General features: G+C 45.7%; 1 long non-coding RNA gene across 1 annotated transcript in view; it reads left to right on the top strand.

Annotated features, from left to right (window-relative positions):
• LOC141092589 (uncharacterized) overlaps window positions 1-18,109 on the top strand; it is a 77,253-nt gene extending 59,144 nt beyond the window's left edge. The window contains exon 3 of the long non-coding RNA XR_012232845.1: window positions 17,663-18,109. This is a non-coding gene — a long non-coding RNA (uncharacterized lncRNA). The remainder of the gene's footprint in view (window positions 1-17,662) is intronic.
• The last annotated feature ends 4,243 nt before the right edge of the window (window positions 18,110-22,352 follow it).

The raw sequence follows: 22,352 nt of genomic DNA, 5'->3' as shown, positions 1-22,352 counted from the left end.
TGATATTGTGTTGGGGGTATAGGACGGTACCTTTCTTTAATGGGTGGATGATCTCCAGTGGGGATATGATGTTGAACCCCTTTTGCCTTCCCAAAGTCTAGAGGGTGTTTGCTGAATACCCGCTCATACTCCTGAGCCACTCGTTAAACCCCATTCTTTTGGTATGAAGGGGTGGAGTCAGGTCCCACATGCAGCTGCTGACACTACTCCTCCAGCTGCTTTACAGAGCCATTGTCCCCTGCCTGGTTGGATGAGACCAAGGGCTCTGCTGCCTGTATTGCGTTGTTGCTGACAGTAAACAGCTTAGCAACTGTGGCATACCGAGGTATTGTGGCCTTCTCCTCCCCACATTTCAAGAGGCGTACAGGTACTCTCCTTTTGCGGACATCAACTACCCCTCTGGCTGTCAGGACAGTGGGCTGGCTATCAGAGTACACTGGCTCTACCAATGCTTGATAATCTTTTCCTCTGAGGCCTATGGCTGCCCGACACCAAATTAACATTTCACATCTGGGGGGAATCGCAATGGGGATAGAATCACTCACTCTGACGCTGCCAATTTCTCCGCCAGACAGTTCTACCTGCTGTCTTTGCATCAGGGCCTTGATCTCCTTCTGCAGGACTCGTTGTTCACTGGAACCAGCAGTCTCGGCTACCTATTGCAACAAAACAATAACCTCGGCAAGACAATTTTCAATCACATTAGTACCTAAGGTCATCATTGGGTTACATTCTCGTCGATCAATGTCTACAACTATCAGACCTTGAGATTTTAACTCCACTCGCCCCACTTTAATGGTAATCGCTTTACATCCTACTTGCGGTAAAGACTGACAATTGCTGGCAACTACTGTCAGCTCATCACTTGGGCCACGGGTAAGTTCAGAGTCAGCCCAATACCGTTTGTAAAGGATATATGGCATAGTTGTCACCTGAGAGCCAGTGTCCAGCAAAGCGTTCATGGGGATGCCGTCAATGACCACTGGGAGGACCGGTCGCCCTCCAACATACTTGGCTCTCCAGTTCTTTGGGCCTTGTGGTCCTACTCCTGGGGGTTGGCCCTCTGCCCCAGGGGTTGCTTGTTTAAATAACAGAATCTTGAGATGTGGCCTGCTTTGCGGCAGTGACGACAGATGGGACGTCCGTCCTGGTCATAGCAATCGTTGTCTCTCCCTCGGAGTGGCGGGATCCTCTTCTTCTGTAGCCACGGGACATCCTCTGAACTGGAGGCCAGCTGGATTTTCTCCTTTGAGGACACCTTCATGGACTGCACAGTTTGGGCAAGTGCAGCCATATTTTTGGTCAGCTCTTGGACCTGAAGGTGCAGTTCTGCAGATGGATCATTATCTATAGTCTGTGCGTCAGCCTCCACAGGGCTCGGAGGGAAAGATGCTGCTTCTTGGTGGTATGTGATTGCTGGGCGCCTAGGGGGTGCTGGACGGCTGACATTTGGTTCATGCAGCACCCAGATAGCTCTGTCTTTAAAGTCTGCAAAGTCTAGATCAGGGTTTTGTAGGGCTATGATGTGCAGCTCTGCTCTGTGGGTACTGGATAGGAGTCACTCAATAAATTGCTCCTTTAACAGTCTGTCTCCATCTTTCACACTGTCTGGGTCAATCTGCTTTATGGCTCGCAGCGCCTCCTGCAGGTTAAGAGCATAGTCCCGTATACTGTCCTGCACTCTTTGCTTACACCCAAAGAATCTCATTTTTATTTCAGCTGCAGGGCGGGTGCCAAAGGTGCTTCTTAGCTTAGCGAGAATTTTTTTTAACAGTCTCTTTATCAGTGTCCTGCCAGGACTTTACTTCTCTTTGCGCTGCACCAGTTAGCTGCCCAATAAGGATGTTCACTTTTTGGCTTTCAGACAGAGGATACACCTCAAACAAACTGCACAGTCTCTCTTCACTCAGAGAATGTAACTCCCCTGAGTACTGCGGTAACCAGGCCGCTCCCGGTATATAGGGCATGGACAGCGGCATTATGGGGACTGCTGCGGTGGGCGCTGGTTCTTGCGGTGCCCTGGAGGCGGCGCTGGCCGCTGGATTCTGCGGTGCCATTGGAGCCATAGCTGCGCTGGCCCCTGCATCTTGCGGCACTGTGGGGGGTACGGTGGCGTTCACCGCTGCATCTTCTCTTGCCTCAGACATTCTCTTCCCCCCCCAGTTGACGTTGGCCAGGCCCCGTGTTTCACTGGCTTACCAGTTGCCGCTCCGCAGGCTGGATGATCAGGGGCACGTCGGGACCGCAGGCCTCAGCTCCTCACTTCCCGCCTGCTGGTCTCTTCGTGCGCAGCACCTCACTTTTGCGCTCTCTTCCAGGCTCCGCCCACAGTGGCACGCCCCTTCGCTTCCCGCGCACGCCAAGTAGCGGGGTAATGGCAGCAATTGCACAATAAGTCTATGGCACACAATACAGTCTCTTGCACACAGGACCTGGTGACACCGGGCTTCGTAAATCCTGTTCGTGACGCCAAAATGGATTGCCCCCTGGGGCTTGGGGTTACTTAGTACCAGGCCGGTGTCTCAGAGGGATGTGTCACGGTGGCGGTGACCCGGTTCGTGGCCCTGGGCGACCATGCAAAAGGGGTGAAACGTAGCTGAATAAAGTTTATAGGTAGATGATACATGACGCCACCTGTGGTGCTCGGCAATGAAGGGGTTAAGCCACCGCTGCAGTGCAGATCCTCTGGGACAGATAGTATAAGGCAGCAACGATGTAATAGCTCCCCGCAGGTAGAGCTGTAGTCCCAGGGCAGTAGTAATAGGTGTTGAGGAAGAGGGTGTAGTGTTAGGCACAGAGATGTAGCAGTGCTGAAGGGGTTGCAGGAAGAAAGCAATGACACAACAGAGTGCAGTTTCCTTTACCTTGCCTTGTAAGTGCAGTCCAGGATCCAGATTACAGGTGGAACAGGAGTTAATCAGCCTGGAAGCAACTTAGGAATCTCTCTATGCAGATGGGTTGTGTAGTCTCCTTTCTAGCGCTTATCTGAGGCACTTGCAGTTCTGAATTACACTGAAGTTCCTCTTGCTTGCTCTCTTTTAGAACTCCCCTCGTATGGCAGGCAGCCGTAGCCGCCTCTTTCTGGCTCACACCCGTTGCTGCTGTGCCTCCGAGTCTTATGTGGGAACAGAGCATTTACAGCCTCTTCTTCCTCCGGTTTTTGCTGCAGAACCATCAGTATCCATACAACCTCAGATACTGGACTCCGGACGATGCGCTTTAGCTAGGAGTGAGCCCGACTTTGACTCAATCATCGCAGCTCACCTCTCCACGTCCACACACTTCGCCTTCTCCACACGAACTCCACTAACTTCCCCTTCCTGGCCACAGAGAGCAGCTCCTCAGCAGTTTGGGTTCAGAGCTCTCTCTGCTGGCCTGGAATGGGAACTGTGCTGTGTACTGAATTTACCTGACACAGAGATCCTTCATTGCTTCCAAGCATGACATCACCCTCCCTAAGAGGAAGGTAATGCCACTGTGGCGACCATACTCCTGGGGGCGCCACACACACTCTTGGCATTCTCTTGATGAGCTTCAAGAGGTATCTGTGACTGCTTTACCATTATTAAAGCATCCATATTGTTAGATATGAATTCCTCTTCCTTTTCTTGCCTTCATATTGCATTTTTACCTATTGCCTCACACAATCCTGTGCGCGTGCACATCCTGTGTATCCTGGGTGCGTCTCCATGATTGGCGTTCCGTTCATGTGAAATGACTCCAGATCACGTGACGCACTTGGGCGGCGGCTCTCAGTCGCATGGCCGGACTGCCTCCCTTGACACACTCAGCTTCTCCTGGATCGCCGGCGTGAGGCGCGCCATAATCAAGTTGTGTCTTGGCTACACCTCCAGTAGATCCTATTGGTTGCTTCAAATGGAGAGTGTACGAATAATAAAGAGGACAGATATCTCCTACTAACTGAGGTCTATCGTCTCTGCCCTGAGAGGTGTGGTTTATGTTAATCACTATGCATCACGTGATTTTACCTTCATTATCTATATGAGCTTATTATAAACCTGATGTGGAACTTTTTAGCTGATTGGTTGTGTCACAGTATGAAAAGTTGCCCTGGCTGGTGTGATTCCACCTTCAGAAGAAGACAGTACGCCAAAATGTTTGTTGGGTTTGATTGGGGCTGGCACCACTTCCCACCGAAGGTGGACAATAGTTGTTTGCACATGCTCTCCTCATTGTAATGTCCATTAACATTCTATGCTGGGTCTTTGTATATACTATTTTTCTATTATGTTTTACTTAACTTATTTAATAGCAGCATTATATAGGCTCAGCAGACATCTTTTTGGCTATTAGAATTTATACATGACCTTACACCTATTACCTGCATATACTACTGCTGGGTATGTGGCGCCACCTCGTGGTTTTTCCACTTTTTTTACATGGTTTTTATGAACTTTTGCATTACAAATAAAATTTGATATTTGTCTGATATTCATGGTATATGTACAATGTTTCTGTATGATTTATGTGCCTTTCTGTACTGAGTCCTTTTACTCTGTCCATGCAGGGAACTTTATTTGAAACACAGAATTGCTTAACTTTGGGTACATTTATGTTTGTTAGGGTATGTGCACACGCTGCAGATTCTGCTGCGGATCCGCAGCAGTTTTGACCCTGCGGATCCGCAGCAGTTTCTGCTGCGTTGTACAGTACCATTAAAATCAATGAAAAACAAAAACGCTGTGTACATGATGCAGATTTTTCCGCGCGGATTGGCTGTGGTTTCAAATCCGCAGCATGTCAATTCTTTGTGTGGAATCCGCAGTGGTTTCACACCTTCTCCATTGTAGAGGTGTGAAACCGCAGGCTAATCCGCAGATAAACCGCAGGTCTTTTGACCTGCGGATTTACCTGCGGATTTTGCCAAATCCACGTGGAAAAATCCGCAGACCAATCCGCAGCAGGTGCACTCACCCTAAGTTTACATATTTGATAACTGTATTTGCTGTATATTTTCACAGACCTTATAGCAGCCACCATGGAGTATAAAGCCAAAAATACATCCTGGCGGTTAAAACTTGATAAGGTTTTTAATAGTTGGTTTGGATGAACAGAGGAATATGAATGAATTCCAAGAATCCAGTAAATGAAAATAAATGATTCCACGTGGACTTAAGATCCCAGTTTTAACTTTACTTGTAGAGGATGTACTTGTACTTGTAGAGGATGAATTATTCATCACTAAGTGGGAGGAAATTTCCACTAGTATCTCTCTCAAATTTATAAAACTATCAACAGGTTATTTCTAGTATAGAGAAAGAATTGGATGAGGCATATGCAGTCGTGAAAGATCTGACCACTCCTGATGCAATGATTACTTTTAATGGTCTAATAGATTCTAGTAATGATGAATGGGAGAAATTTATCCAAGAGACGCAATCAAAAAAACTTCAGCGAGCTCTGACTAATATATTCAGGGCCATACGTCTGACCAGACGTGCCTGACCATCCATCTTTCAAAATCCATCTTTCAAATTACAGCTTTCTAATTACACTACTGTGAATTAGACTAGAATTGGACTGAAAGGTAACAGAATGGTTAACCACAACAATGTTTCGGTTTCTTCTGACTTTCACCCCCATACTTCTCTATTTTGTCCGATCTCCTGTAATCCCCCCACCTAGTAAGGAACTTGTCATTTCCCCCTCCATCCTCCCCAGCCACCTAACCTTCTCCTCAGAACTGTTCTTCCACATATAATCCTTTTTCTCCAGACACACACGGCCATATCATGTCCTATCCTGCTCCTACCTTCTAACGCTCTGTCTGCTACTAATTGCTGGCGACGTATCCCCAAATCCTGGCCCTCCTCAACACATCCCCACACTCATTTCTAACATCCTGCCATGATCCTCTACACGTTTTTGCAACCATGACATCCTCATACCTATTCATCCAGCCCCTACTCCCTCGGTCCTCTTACCTGGCGCCTTATGGAACACACGTCTGCAATAAGCTGTCGTTTATCCATGACCTCTTTATCACCAACAAACTCTCCTTCATTGCCATCACTGAAACCTGGCTCACTCCTTCTGACACAGCCTCTCCAGCTGCGCTTTCCTATGGCAGATTCCATCTCTCTCCCACCCCTCGCCCCAGCAACAAACATGGTGGAGGAGTTGGTTTGCTCCTGTCTGATACCTGCTCCTTTACCCCAAATCAAATTCCACCCTCTGCTACTCTTCCCTCGTTTGAGGTGCACTCCATCCGCATCTATTCCCCCTCCAACCTCCAACTGGCTGTCATCTACCGCCCTCCAGAACTAGCCATCTCCACCTTTCTCGACAGCTTCACCTCCTGGCTACTCCATTTCCTCTCTGCTGACATCCCCACCATCATCATGGGCGACTTCAGCATCCCCATTGACACTTCCACCTCAGCTGCCTCTAAACTTTTATCACTGACTGCCTCCTTTGGCCTCACTCAATGGTCCTCTGCAGCCACTCACAAAGATGGTCACACGCCGGACCTTATCTTCACCAGTCTCTGTTCCCTCACTAATCTCACTAACTCGCCCCTCCCCCTGTCCGACCACAACCTACTGACATTCTTTTCCCTCTCCTCTCCAACTGCGCAACCCCCACTCCACAAACTTGCTCACCCTCGCAGAAATCTCAAACACCTCAATTTACAATCACTCTCTGAGTCCCTTCTCCCTCTCACAGACACAGCTTCCCTTCATGACACAGATGCTGCTGCTGCCACCTTCTATAGCACCACAATAGCAGCAACACTTGATTCGGCCGCCCCCCCTCACGCAGTGCAAAACTCGTACAATCAACAGGCAGCCCTGGCTGACCAGCCTGACCCAAGAACTGAGACGGGTTTCCAGGGCCGCTGAGCGGAGATGGAAGAGAACCCGTTCTACCGAGCACTTCAACGCATACAAGCAGTCCCTTGCCAGCTTCAAGTACACGCTCTCTGCCGCAAAACAAACTTACTTTGCATCCCTCATATCCTCACTGTCTCACAACCCTAAACAGCTTTTCATCACTTTCAACCCTCTACTCCATCCCACAGCACCTCCTCCATCTCCTCTCATTTCTGCTGAAGACTTTGCCTCCTTTTTTAAGCAGAAGATCGATACGATCAGAGAAAGCTTTGGCCCACAGCCCCCAATGCCCCTCTTAGCCGCTCAGCCCTGTTCTTCCAAAACCAGCTTCTCCACCATGACAGAAGATCAGCTCTCCACCCTCCTGTCAAGATCACACCTCACCACTTGTGCACTTGACCCGCTCCCGTCCCACCTCATCCCTAACTTTGCCACAGTCTTCATCCCAACTCTAACACACCTCTTCAACCTTTCACTTACAAATGGTGTCTTTCCCTCATCCTTCAAACATGCCTCAATCACAACATCCTCAAAAAGCCCTCCCTCGACCCATCCTCTGTGTCTAAATTTCGCCCGATATCTCTTCTCCCTTACGCCTCAAAACTACTGGAACAGCATGTATTTCGTGAACTGTCCTCCCACCTCTTCTCCTGTTCCCTCTTTGACCGGTTACAATCTGGCTTCCGACCACATCACTCAACTGAAACTGCCCTAACTAAAGTCACTAACGACCTACTTACCGCCAAGAGCAAGCGACACTACTCTGTCCTCCTTCACCTGGACCTGTCTTCTGCCTCCGACACCGTGGACCATTCCCTCCTGCTGCAGATTCTCTCATCTCTTGGCATCACAGACTTGGCCCTATCCTGGATCTCATCATACCTAACAGACCAAACATTTAGTGTCTCCCTCTCACACACCACCTCCTCACCTCGCCTCCTGTCTGTCGGTGTTCCTCAAGGCTCAGTCCTCGGACCCCTACTCTTCTCCATCTACACCTTTTCCCTGGGACAGCTCATAGAATCCCACGGCTTGCAGTACCACCTCAACATCGATGACACGCAGATCTACCTATCTGGACCTGACCTCACCTCCTTACTGACCAAAATCCCACAATGTCTGTCTGCTATTTCAGCCTTCTTTTCTGCTCGCTTTCTCAAACTGAACATGGACAAAACAGAATTCATCATCTTTCCCCCCATCTCACTCTACCCCTCCACCAGACCTATCCATCAATGTCAATGGCTGCTCTCTTTCCCCAGTCCCACACACTCGGTGCCTTGGGGTGATACGCTACTCTGCCCTCTCTTTCAAACCACATATCCAAGCCCTTGCTTCCTCCTGCTGCCTCAAACTCAAAAATATTTCCCGGATCCACGCGTTCCTCAACCATGAAACCACAAAAACACTAGTGCCCGCCCTTATCTCCCGCCTCGACTACTGCAACCTCCTACTCTCTGGCCTCCCCTCCAGCACTCTGGCACCACTCCAGTCTATCCTACACTCTGCTGCCCAACTAATCCACCTGTCTCCCCGCTATTCCCCTGTCTCCCCCTATGCAAGGCCCTTCACTAGCTTCCTATTGTCCAGAGGCTCCAGTTCAAAACCCCTAACCATGACATACAAAGCCACCCACAACCTGTCTCCTCCATACATCTGTAACATGGTCTCCCGGTACCTACCCGCACGAAACCTTTGATCCTCTCAAGATCTCCTTCTCTACTCCCCCTCATCTCTTCTTCCCACAACCGCATGCAAGACTCCCGTGCTTCCCCCATACTCTGGAACTCTCTGCCGCAACACACAAACTCTCACCAACAACGGAAACTTTCAAGAAGAACCTGAAGACCCACCTGTTCCGACAAGCCTACAGCCTGCAATGATCCTCGGTCTACTGAACCACCGCACAACCAGCTCTACCCTCTCCTAGTTTATCCTCACCCATCCCTGTAGACTGTGAGCCCTCGCAGGCAGGGTCGTCTCTCCTTCTGTACTTGTGTGTCCCTTGTCTTGCACATGTTTATAGTAACATAGTAACTAAGGTTGAAGGGAGACTTTAAGTCCATCTAGTTCAACCCATATCCTATCCTAACTTGCCCTAACATGTTGATCCAGAGGAAGGCAAAAAAAACCCATGTGGCAAACAGTAAGCTTCACATTGGGGAAAAAAATTCCTTCCCAACTCCACATACGGCAATCAGACTAGCTCCCTGGATCAACGCAACACTAAGGAAACTAGTGTATATACCCTGTAATATTATACTTTTCAAGAAAGGCATCCAGTCCCCTCTTAAATTTTAGTAGGGAATCACTCATTACAACATCATATGGCAGAGAGTTCCATAGTCTCACTGCTCGTACAGTAAAGAATCCGCGTCTGTGCTTGTCTATATTTCCCCTTTTCCCTGTAAAGCGCCATGGAATAAATGGCGCTATATAAATGTATAATAATAATAATTACCAGCAAAAAATGTATATACAGTGCTGCTCACCATTATTAGCACCCCTTTATTTTTTTCATAGAGTGTACAATATTTTCAGAAATAAATGGAAATGTACCAAAGTTGTATTCTCAGGATTTTTTAATTAGTGGTCCAAAGTAATAAAACATTGTTTTTCAACTTACATGTTGCAATTTCAAAGAAGAAACAGAATAAACAGTGTGTACAGCAATTAAGGCACCCCTAATTAATATCTGGTTGCCAAAGGCATTGATGACAGCCTCCAAATATTTCTTGTAGACATCTACAAGCCTCTTGCACTTCTCAGATGGTATTTTCTACTACTTTTCCTTTGCAGTTTGTTCACGCTCTTGAATGTTTGCAGGGTTCTTCTTCCCCATGGCAGATTTCAGCTCACCCCAAAAATTTTCAATGAGATTGAGGTCAGGACTCATTGCTGTCAATTTTAAAATAGTCCATTTTTTTGAACTATTCCTGTGTACTTTTGGATGTGTGCTTTGGGTTGATTCACTTTTTTTCAGGAGATATTCCACATTATCTACTTAAACTTCATGGGCGCCAATAACGATGAGCAGGACCGTAGATGAAGGCGACAGGCAACACAGGCTAGGAGTAAAATGTCAGAATCCATCTCTTTCACTTTCTCTATTGGAGAGAATTCAGACACATCACATTCATCTTATGTTTCTATGAACACTCGTCTGGGTAATAAAAACAATTGTAGCTGGGAACAGACAGGAAATAGACGCAAACAGATAAAAAGTGACCATCCACCGATCTTTCTTTATTATCTAGATGTCTCACATTCTCACTGAGTTTACATTGTAACCCCTTTATAGCAGTGAAGGACCTTCACATTTTAGCAAGATCTCTGATCATAATGAGGATTTGCAAAGGATGTTCCCAACCCCCATGGAACAAGTGGCGCTGTAGACCTTGGAGGAGCTATCTAAAGAACAGGAGGCCACTGGTCAACGTAAGATCCTGCTTTGCTTGTATCGCAGATTGTGAAGAACCCTCACCTCGCCACCCGCCTGATGCCACTATTACATCAGAGGGATCACACTGTCTTGTCGCCGCACTTGCACCAACGTGATGTTCTGCACCCCTTGAGGACACATAATAGCTTAGCACATTGTTACACAGACACCCTCTCACCACATGGGCCCAGGGAGGCTCAGGTAGTGAGATGCAACCTCTGATGTTGCACCACACCCGCTCATAACTGACAGGCTCAGAGGCCCCTTTCACCAGCACCAGTTCCTCTTTAGATATAAGCCCTACCCTGGTAGTATGTGAATTCAAAACAGGGAACACGGACGTGTGGATTCGTGGAACATGATAAATGAGCAGCCCAAGGTTAAATTATATATTTAATCGCCTTAAGGGCACACTAAACAATACGCTATATACACAATGGTTATACATATACAATGCAAGTACAAGTTAAGTACAAAACATATAAGCAAATATGTCATGTTAATTACCGGTTTGATGTTTGATCTTGTGTGTTGGGCCGCATGGCGGCATGGGCTACAAGTTGGTTCCCTTTCCTTCTAGTACGTTACTCGACAGTCCCCCCATTAGAAATGGGCAGAAAGCATGACAAATGCAGAGAGAGCACATAGCCTTGTGCCTTTTAACCCCTTAGTCGGTTACACCCTTTTTGCCTCTGGGACGTGCATTATCCCCCTCCCCTGGGTGTTTGTAGCTAAAACTCCCAAAAGCTATGAAGCATCATAAATACCCAATGGAAAGACATAGGGCTGTATTTCTGACGCCATTGGATCCGGCCGGGCCCGTTATGCTTGGAGACCAAATACGGCTTTGCTACTTGGCTTCTACTAGCCGTTCCGCGTATCTCCCCACTCTGGGATGCTAGAATGGAACGAGACCCCGGAAGGCGTTCAGTACATTTCAGAGATCCCAAAAATGTAACCTGTGTGTGGCAATGACATACAACAACTCCATATTCTCCTTAAATCTCATTACGAAATCCTACCCCACTGAAGGAAGTTTAAATGAAGCAGTCACACAGTGTGAACTCCTCAGGTGGTCATCCTGCATGAGCCTGGATACTAGCTTCTGGGGCTAGACCACCTGCTGACCCAAGTGTTCTATTACAGTTACACATGCTGAAGGAGGATTGTAAGTTGCCATTAAATCCCTCCATAGTCTTCATAAAGATCACAGAAGTTTCCACCTTTATCCACATGTCCTAATATTGAACTGTTTCTTCAATGAGTCTCTGAAGAATTTGGATACATAATAATAATAAATAATAATAATAAATTTTTATTTTTATAGCGCCGACATATTCCGCAGCACTTTACATTTCAGAGGGGATTTGTACAGACAATAGACATTACAGCATAACAATAATCACATACAGTAGATTATAGCAAATACCAAGAGGAAAGAGGGCCCTGCTCGCAAGCTTACAGTCTATGAGGAAAGAGGTAGACACGAAAGGTGGGTGGTAACAGTTGCCCTGATTGTATGGACCAGCCATAATGTTAGGTGTGTGACAGTACGGACACAGAGGGCTAATGGATGCATAAAGCATGTGGGAGAATGATGCGGGGAACCTGGTTATGGTAAGACTTTTGGCTCTGCCACACAGGGATAGATTAGGTTAATGTGTTGAGGCGATAGGCCAGTCTGAATAAATGCGTTTTCAGGACACGCTTAAAATTGTGGGGATTGGGGACTAATCGTATTGACCTGGGAAGTGCATTCCAAAGAATTGGCGCGGCACGTGTAAAGTCTTGGAGACGGGAGTGGGAGGTTCTGACTATTGAGGGTGCTAACCTCAGGTCATCAGCAGAACGGAGGGCGCGGGTAGGGTGGTATACTGAAACAAGGGAGGAGATGTAGGGTGGTGCTGAGCCATGGAGGGCTTTGTGAGTGAGGGTAATAAGTTTATACTGAATTCTGGAGTGGATGGGTAGCCAGTGTAATGACTGGCACAAGGTAGAGGCATCGGTGTAACGATTGGTGAGGAATATGATCCTGGCTGCAGCATTCAAGACAGATTGGAGAGGGGAGAGTTTGGTAAGAGGGAGACCGATTAGAAGAGAGTTACAATAGTCGAGACGAGAATGAATAAGAGAAACAGTAAGAGTTTTTGCAGAGTCAAAGGTAAGAAAAGGTCGAATTCTAGAAATGTTTTTGAGGTGCAGATGACAAGAGCGAGCCAGTGATCGAATGTGGGGGGCAAAGGAAAGCTCGGAATCAAGTATGACCCCAAGACAGCGGGCCTGTTGCTGGGGAGTAATAGTGGAACCACACACAGAAATGGCAATGTCGGGTATAGGTACATTAGTAGAGGGAGGAAACACCAGGAGTTCAGTCTTTGACAGGTTCAGTTTCAGATATAGTGAGGACATGATATTAGACACAGCGTTTAGACAATCGCCGGTGTTTTCTAGAAAGGCTGGCGTGATGTCAGGAGAAGAAGCGTATAATTGGGTGTCATCAGCATAGAGATGGTACTGGAAACCAAATCTACTGATTATTTGACCAATAGGGGCAGTGTACAAGGAGAAGAGGAGGGGGCCTAGAACCGATCCTTGGGGGACCCCAACAGTAAGGGGAAGATGAGAGGAGGAGGAACTGGCAAAAGATACAGTAAAGGAGCGGTCGGAGAGATAGGAGGAGAACCAGGAGAGAACGGTATCCTTGAGGCCAATGGAACGGAGCATAGTGAGGAGGAGCTGATGATCCACAGTGTCGAATGCTGCAGAGAGATCCAAGAGAATTAGCATGGAGTAGTGACCATTTGATTTAGCTGTTAGCAGATCATTAGAGACTTTAGTGAGGGCAGTTTCAGTGGAGTGTAAAGAGCGGAAACCGGATTGGAGAGGGTCGAGAAGAGAGTTTTCTGAGAGATAGCGGATAAGACGGGAGTGGACCAGGCGTTCCAGGAGTTTAGAGATGAAGGGAAGATTAGAGACAGGTCTATAGTTAGCGGCACAGTTTTGGTCGAGGGATGGTTTTTTAAGTAGTGGATGTATGATGGCATGCTTAAATGAGGAGGGAAAAATACCAGAAGAGAGAGAGAGGTTAAATATTTTAGTTAGGTGAGGGGTGACAGCAGGGGAAAGGGACTGGAGGAGCTGTGACGGAAATGGGTCACTGGTGCAAGTAGTTGGGCGAGAAGATGCAAGGAGCCTGCTTACTTCTTCTTCTGTGACTGGTTCAAAATCAGAGAGTGAGTTAGATGCAGTGGGGGAGGGAGGACAGTGCATGGTATGAGGTGATTGGGAGATAATTTCCTGTCGGATCTGGTCAATTTTTTCTTTGAAGTAATTGGCCAGATCGTCAGCTCGGAGCTCCGTGGTTGGGGCCTGTACTCTTGGATTGAGTAGAGAATGAAAAGTGTCAAAGAGACGTTTCGGGTTATTGGACAGTGAGGTGATGAGGGTGTTGAAATAGGTTTGTTTTGAGAGGTGAAGGGCAGTGTTGTATGTTCTAAGCATAAACTTAAAATGGATGAAATCTTCGGGTAGATTGGATTTTCTCCACAGACGTTCGGCGCACCTGGAGCACCGCTGCAGGAAACGTGTTTGCACCGTGTGCCAGGGTTGTCGCCGTCTGCGTTGTGGTGTTCTATTTATAGGGGGTGCAAATTCATCCAGGGCAGTTTGAAGTGTTTCATTGTAATGCTTCAATGCAGAATCAGGACATGAGAGGGAGGAGATAGGGGCCAATGAAGACTGCAAGTTCTTCATAAGTTTCTGGGTGTTAATGGCCTGTATGTTTCTATAAGTCTGGACAGTGGGGGTGACCTGAGCAGCCTGGCAGTTCTTGATAGAGAATGAAAGAAGATTGTGGTCAGAGAGTGGGAGAGGGGAGTTTGCAAAATCATCCACTGCACAAAGCCGAGAGAAGACCAAGTCGAGGGAGTCGAGGGAGATACATCCCTATCGAGATCTTTATGAATAGCTTGACATATGATGAGCATGCTATTCAACAAATGGAATAAAATTTGGGATTTAGTTATCAAAGCTGCAGACAAGTGTGGAAACAGTGTGATCTGGCCTTGTAAGATGTATAAATTCTAGGCCCACCATCAATTAAGAGATGGACAATGTTACTGTAAACTGACGTTTAATCGACTTTAGGCTTCTGTTACACTTGCCGTGTTTTGGGGGCCGCAAAAACGGGCAGTAAAAATTTGTCTAAGCGCCGTACGCCGTATGGCCATGAGGGCCGTATTTACGGCTCTGAAAAAATATCAAGCATGATTGATATTTTTCACAGCTTACTGGCACGGCCCCCATTGAAATCAATGTGGCTGCAAAAACAAAGGAAGCTTGCCCAGTGTGTTGATTTTACGGCACTCCGTGAAGACCGTATTTGCGGAAAGCCGTATTTTTGCTAGGACACTTCCATGTACTTCCTGTTTATCACTCCGAAGGCCTGCAGAGACATGAGATGGTTCCCTTCTTTGAAGTTTTTTTTTTTTTATTGCTCCTTTATTGCCAATTTCCTGATTTTTTTTTTTTTCAGTTTTATTAACAATTTTCTTTTTTTCCCCCTACATTTCAAAACCTATTCCAAACCAGAAAAACGGCGATCCAAGAAGATTTTTGAGGCCCATTTTTGCCGCAGACCATGAAAATTACGGCAATATGGCTCGCAAAACAGGCCAGCTAAATATGCACAGCAAGTGTAAAAGAAGCCTTATTCATATTGTGTTATACTAGTCAAGATTCTTGACACCCTGTGAAAGGAATATCTTTTCCAAGCAATTGTGTGAGGCTCTTAATGGTACAGGAGCCTACAGTCTCAACTTTATATTTGCTTCCGAAAGTCCTCAAAAATAGAAACACACCACCTGGTAGATTGTTTCTGAGGTTGGGTACTTCCTTGAAAATGTACGCAAATATATTGAAGTAATATTGAAACCTCTGGGGAAGACTCTGCCATTATATACCCGTGATACTGCTGATTTTTTGCAAAAAATTGATATATTACATGTGGATGATGGGGCGAAATTAGTGACTTGCGATGTAGAATCGCTTTACATTAGCATCCGACATTGTGATGGTCTGAATGCAGTGTCCTATTTTCTGCCCATGACAAACATAAGATCAGAGGAGATTGATTTTATTTGACACCTTTTAGAGTTTTATATTCACAGCGGTGCCCAAACAATCTACAACATCCCTAATCTGGAAAATGTGCCACACATTAACAATAAACACCTTTGCGGTAACCTAATCCTAAATCAAGGAGGTTCCACACCATGGCACTCATGAGGGACGATCCAGGAAGCATCTTGAGTACATGGTATGCTATGATATTTACGTTTATTGCACGATACTGGGTTAGATGGAGTTTAGCATGGATATCTAACTGAAGGAATTTAGGAGGGTATGATGCCCCCATATAGCGGGATGTGTCTGTGGATAGCCAGCTTATCAAAATGAAAGATAGTTGAATCATGCTGATCCCTAAATACGTTTATTCCACGTATGGCAATGTATTAGCATAGTGAAATGTACTTTTCATGATGCATCTATGATTATGTTGTCTCTCTATATTGTCTAGCACCTTCTTTTTAACTTTTGTAATGTATTGTCATTAATAAAGATAATTTTTATATGTGCCATGGTGTGGAACCTCCTTGATTTAGGATTAGGTTACCGCAAAGGTGTTTATTACCTTTTAGAGTTTGCCTACCTCCAGCTCCAGGGAACTACTATGGGGGCGGCCTTTGCGCTGTTCTATGCCAACTTGTTCTTGGGGCTGTGGGAGAGGGACTTGCTCCTGTTGGATCAATACTCGTCAATGGACCATGTCCCCTTTTGGATGCAGTTCATTGACAATGTATTTCTGCTCTGTCAGGGAAGTCTAATTGAGTTAGCTTTCTATTTTGAGCAACTTACTGACAACAACCTCAACTTACATCTTACATACAGGTTACATGATATTTATTCTGATTTTCTGGATGTGTGACCAACAAGAGATATTGCAAACCAATTTGTTCCACAAAGAGACCTCTGTCATTGCAGTTTTTCATGCCTCTTCGTTTCCTATATCATAAATTCTGTACCCACAGGAGTTTGAGGATTTGTTGACTTGTTCTTTAGATATGGACTTTGAAATAAGAGCAGAAGCATATCTTAAGGTAAGATTTTGCAAACGCAATTATAGTAACCGTTCCATCAAACATGCGTGTAACAGGGAAAAGAACTCCAAACGCTTGTACCTCATTCCCATGACACAATCTCGTTCAGCAGACACAAGTGTCAGAATGATTACCCAGTACTATTCCCAGTGGAATTTGATCAGGAAATGTATTGGCTATTATTATTGGCTGACAAAACTTTAAAACAATATCTGCCAGCAAGACCTAGTATTATGGCAAGGCGGAGCAAAAATCTGAGAGATATATTGGCTCAGTTATTTTGACAAGTGATCAGATGATTTTGCCTTTCTTGCAGCTTTGCAGTCCTAGGTGGGGATGTTCCCTATGTGGGAAGTGGGTTGCGTTTTTGAATATAGAGTGTGCTACGGTATTTCATTCATTTGATGGTCAAATACAAGATTACATAATTAATTACATGTTCCACAAAATGAGTTATATACTATACCAGCTGTCTGTTTTCCAGGATCTATGTGGGGTTCACTACACGGGCACTAAAGGTGAGAATGAGAGCACATAAGGGACATTATTGCTGCTAGAGAGGGGACTAATGTTGTCAGCTTATGTACACTACCTAGACACTTCAATAATGTCCAGAATTCTGATCCCAGGGGATTGATAGTGAGGGGCATTGATCACATCATACTGGAACAACATGGAGCCCAAACGAGCCACTTTGGCTAAGTTCAAATTAGTGTTCGGGGGCTTTGCGGAGCGCTGCGCACTTCCTCCATTAAGCTCCGCCTACTTCTGCATGCATCCTGCGTACCTATTTTTAACATTGGGTACGCGGGACATGCGGATGCGTTGTTTTGACGCGCCAGCCGATTGCGCGGGAACGCAACAAGTTGCGTTTTGTGCGGACGGCGGGCACGTCAAAATGACTCATCCGCATGTTCTGCATACCCAATGTTAAAGATAGGTACACAGGACGCATGCAGAAGTATGCGGAAGTAGATGGAGCTTAACGGAGGAAGTACGCAGCCCTCCACAAAGCCCCAGAATGCTAATGTGAACCCGACCATACTCAAACAATTGGAAACAAAGTGGATCTGGACCCTGAATCCATTTGTTTTGTCTTATTCCTCTAAGTTTGTCCATTCCCATTTTTATCACACCATCTATTTGTGTTAATATTTTAATAAAAATATAAGTTTTGTGCTTATTTTTAACTGCTTTTTCTCTTCTAGTACATACTTCAATGTATTGATCTGAAGACCGGCAGCTTACTTGTTCCAGACCTTCTCCTCAGTTTTGGAGTTCCATCTTTCCCATCTTTTTATATTTATTATATTATTTTTTGAGATTTCCACGATACTTGCAGGTATTTATATGTGGATTTTTTAATATCTCATATATATATTTACCGTATATATTTATATTGTACATTGCTTATAGGTCTCTTCACTAAAATGTTTTTTCACTTTTTCCAGTTTTCTATTCACAATATTGTCATCTTACACTTATTGGTTTTCTTTTCCATAACACACTTTAGTGCTATATTCACTTTTTAGGTATATTTCTTTTATGAAGAGTTAGAGTATCCTACGTTCAGGGTGAGATACCATATATATAATGATACCAATGCCTATTATCTGTGACTGCCATACCATTATTAAATCATCCATATTATTATATATGAATTCCTCTTCCTTTTCTTGTCCTCGTATTGCATACTTACTATTGCCTCACACAATCCTTTGCGCACGCGCCCTGGTGTACTGGAGGAATGCATCATGGGCATGTCTCCATGGTTCATGCTCTGGTCATGTGGCCTGACTTTCACGCACGTAGGTGGTGGCTCTGGGTCGCATGGCGGGACCGTCTCCCTTGACACGCACCCGGATCGCTGGTGTGAGGCGCGCCATAATAAGTTTGTGTTTTGGCCACACCCCCATTGGACCCTATTGGTTTGTTGAAATGGGGTGTGTACAGTGTCAGACTGAAGAACATTGGGCCCACCGGAGGATTTGATTCTGAGGACCCACCTTTCTCCCCCACTGAAGAGCCCCATAGCAACTACAAGGGTTGCACTATGAATTCTCTTGAAGGAGAAGCCAGGGTCCACCGGAGGATTCTCCGGTTCTCTTGTGGGCTAGTCCAACCCTGGGTGTGTACATGTAATAAACAGGATTGATATCTCCTTCTGGCAGAGGTCTGTCTATCTTCTACACCCTGAGAGGCGTGGTATATGTTAATCACTATACATCATGTGATTTTACCTTTATTCTCTATATGAGTTCATTATAAACATGATGTGGAACTTTTTAGCTGATTGGTCGTGTCACAGTACAAAAAGTTGCCCTTGCTGGTGTGATGCCACCCCCAGAAGAAGGCAGTACGCCAAAACATCTGTCTGAGTTGGCACCACTTCCTACTTCAGGTAAACAATAGTTGTTTGCACATGCTCTCTCATTGTAATGTCCGTTAACACGCTATGCTGGGTCTTTGTATATACTCATTTTCTAGATGTTTTACTTAATTAATGTAACACCAGCATTATACAGTATAGACTCAGCAGACATCTTTTGTGTTGTTACAATTTATACATGACCTTAGACCTGTGTTACCTGCATATACTACTGCTGGGTATGTGGCGCAACCTTGTGGTTTTCCCATTTTTTTAGATGTTTATGTTTTTATGATCTTTTGCATTACAAATATAGTTTGGTATTTGCCTGAAATTCATGGTTCTCATGTTCCTTTTTTGTATATGATTTATACATCACAAAGTATCATGTGAACAAAAGTCCCCCACAGACACTGTAAGATACCCCCACAATGAATTCCACAGTACACTCCACACACACAGTATGATGACCCTACTATACCCCACCCTTCAGCTCCCCCGGAAATGTGTGGTGACCCCCACACAGCCTTCCATGCTGTAAAATGGACCTACATACAATATAATGGCCCCACATCTCTCCACACTGTATAATGGCCACCACACAGCCCCATAGTAATCCATATAGTATAATGCACTCCCCATAGTCCTCCATATAATATAATGCTCTCTCCATAGTCCTCCATACAATATAATGCACTCTCCATAGGTCTACAAAAGATATAATGCATCCCCATAGTCCTCCATACACCATAATAATGCATTTCCCAAAGTCCTCCATACAGTATAATGCACTCCCCGTAGTCCTCCATAGTCCATACAATATAATGCACTCCCCATAGTTATTCATATACTATACTGCACTTCCCATAGTCTTCCATATAGTATAATCACCATATGGTCATCAATACAGTATAATGCACTCTATAGTCCTCAATATAGCATAATGCACTCCCCATAGACTTCCATATATTAGAATGCATTCCCCATTTTCCTCTGCACAGTAAAAGGTACGTCCCATAATCCTCCATATAGTATTCTGGCCACCACGATGTGCTCACTGATTTAAAAAAATAAATAAATACAAAATTTACCTCTCCTCCTCATTGCCCCTTCGCTTCGGTCTCTGCAGCGAGCCTGAAGCGCCAGTGCATCTTAGCATAAAAAGAGAGAAGAGCCAGCACTGCCAGTGGTCAGAACGCATAACATGAGGTGCATATGCACATATCTTACTGCATTCAAAATGAGACATTTAGCAAAATATTGATCAATATATTGAGCCACCCCGCCACGCCAAGGCAATCTCATATGGGGGGTCCTACTCTACATTTGTATTTATTCACTGTGCCATTGCGGCCTCCTAAATGCTTTAAAAGCAAGACCATATCAAATGCAATCCATACCTGAAGCATGACTGCATCACTCCCGTGCAGCCAGATGGAGCAGGTGCAGATGAAGGCCAACCAGGTCTGAACACAGACATCTCAGGTTTGACCTCCACACACTGCCTGACCAGCAAACACAGATGAAGGGCAATGCAGGCTCAGACATGGATGCAAAAATAAATAAAGCCTGGGGCAGGGCGGGGCTGCCGTGAGTGTGCACAGCAGCCTAGATCAATCACAATAAACACAGAAAAGATGGTGAACATGACCCAGCGTGCACGGCAACAGTGGTGGTCAGCCACAAAACCAATTTGCAATAAAAAGAGAGAAGAGCCAGCACTGCCAGTGGTCAGAACGCATAACATGAGGTGCATATGCACATATCTTACTGCATTCAAAATGAGACATTTAGCAAAATATTGATCAATATATTGAGCCACCCCGCCACGCCAAGGCAATCTCATATGGGGGGGTCCTACTCTACATTTGTATTTATTCACTGTGCCATTGCGGCCTCCTAAATGTTTTAAAAGCAAGACCATATCAAATGCAATCCATACCTGAAGCATGACTGCATCACTCCCGTGCAGCCAGATGGAGCAGGTGCAGATGAAGGCCAACCAGGTCTGAACACAGACATCTCAGGTTTGACCTCCACACACTGCATATGCACTCCAATTTATGCGTCCTAACCTTAAGCAGTGCTGGCTTCCCCCCCTATTTTCTTGTTGTTGGTTTGTGGCTCACCACCACTGTTGCCGTGCACGCGTGGTTATGTCCGCCATAATTTTTCTGTGTTCATTGTGATGGATTAGGCTGCTGTGCACACACACGGCAGCCCCACCCTGCCCCAAGCTTTATTTAATTGTGCACCTGTGTCTGGACCAACATCGCCCTTCATCTATGTTTGCTGGTCAGGCAATGTGTGGAGGCCATTCCTGATATGTCTGTGTTCAGACCTGGCTGGCCTTCATCTGCACTTGCTTCATCTGGCTTCATGGGAGCGATCCAGTAATGTTCAGGTACAGATTGCACTTGATGTGGTCATGCTCTAAATGTATTTAGGAGGCCGTAATGGCACAGCATTTATTAAAAATATATAGAGTAGGACCCCCCATATGAGATTGCCTTGGCGCGGCGGGGTGGCTCAATTGAATTGATCAATTTTTTTGCTAAATATCTCATTTTTGAATACAGCTAGACATTATGTGCATATGCACTCCAATTTATGCGTCCTAACCTTAAGCAGTGCTGGCTTCCCCCCCTATTTTCATCTTAGCATAGCGGGCACCATGTTATGACATCATCGCACCCACTGCACTGAGATGTCAGACACAGAGGAAGCGTCGGCTGACGCTCCCTCTGTCATCATTGCTTTCAAATGTATTGCTATCCAGGATGCCAATACAATTGAATTTGCGATGACGATTGGGGAAGGGGAGCGGTGCACGGCCCCATAGCGGCAGTGTGGTGGGTGACAGTGCAGGGAGATCGTGTTTCTCTGTTCTGCTGCAGAATTTTTACTGCATTGTTATATTCTGCAGTTAATCTATAATATATATAATATTATATTATACAGTTAACAGCAGTGTGGCGCCCCTGAGGCTCAGTCGCCACAGAGGTACTGCACCTCCTCCTGAGGTGTCGTGCCCCACCATCCAGGTAAGTTGGAGGCTACTGACCATGCTCCAACACTCGCACCCCACACAACAGAGTACTTCAGCAAAGCCACATTGCGGCTGCTTGCTTAGAGAGTAGCAGAGCACCTTTGGTGGTTCCCTGCTTGGAACACGAAACGTGCAAGGAGGCGGGTGGAGTTGAGAATACATAAAGAGCGGGAAGGTTTAGAATTACAGGTCAGTCTGGGAGAGGAAGTCACTCAGAGGAGTGAGGAAAGAAGATCCCTGAGAGAGGGATGGAGGAAGGAGGTGCTGCAGCAGACCTGAGTGACCTAGGTCCGCTGGCACGGGAAAGGAAAGAAGGAGAAAGACATTGAACTGAAACCTGATCTTCCATAGGAGAGAGAGATTAGAACAGAACGAAGGAGTAAAAGGGAACAGAGAGGACGTGGGTTAGAGGAAGAACTCTGCCTAGAAGTTCCAAGCGCAAGGCAGGGGCCCGGTCCCCGAGGTTGTATGGACACTAATG

This window comes from Dendrobates tinctorius, unplaced genomic scaffold (assembly GCF_039654945.1).
Source record: "Dendrobates tinctorius isolate UK_male_01 unplaced genomic scaffold, ASM3965494v1 ptg000060l, whole genome shotgun sequence".
In the NCBI taxonomy this organism is placed as follows: Eukaryota; Metazoa; Chordata; class Amphibia; order Anura; family Dendrobatidae; genus Dendrobates; species Dendrobates tinctorius.
This window is presented reverse-complemented; position numbering and strand designations above follow the sequence as displayed.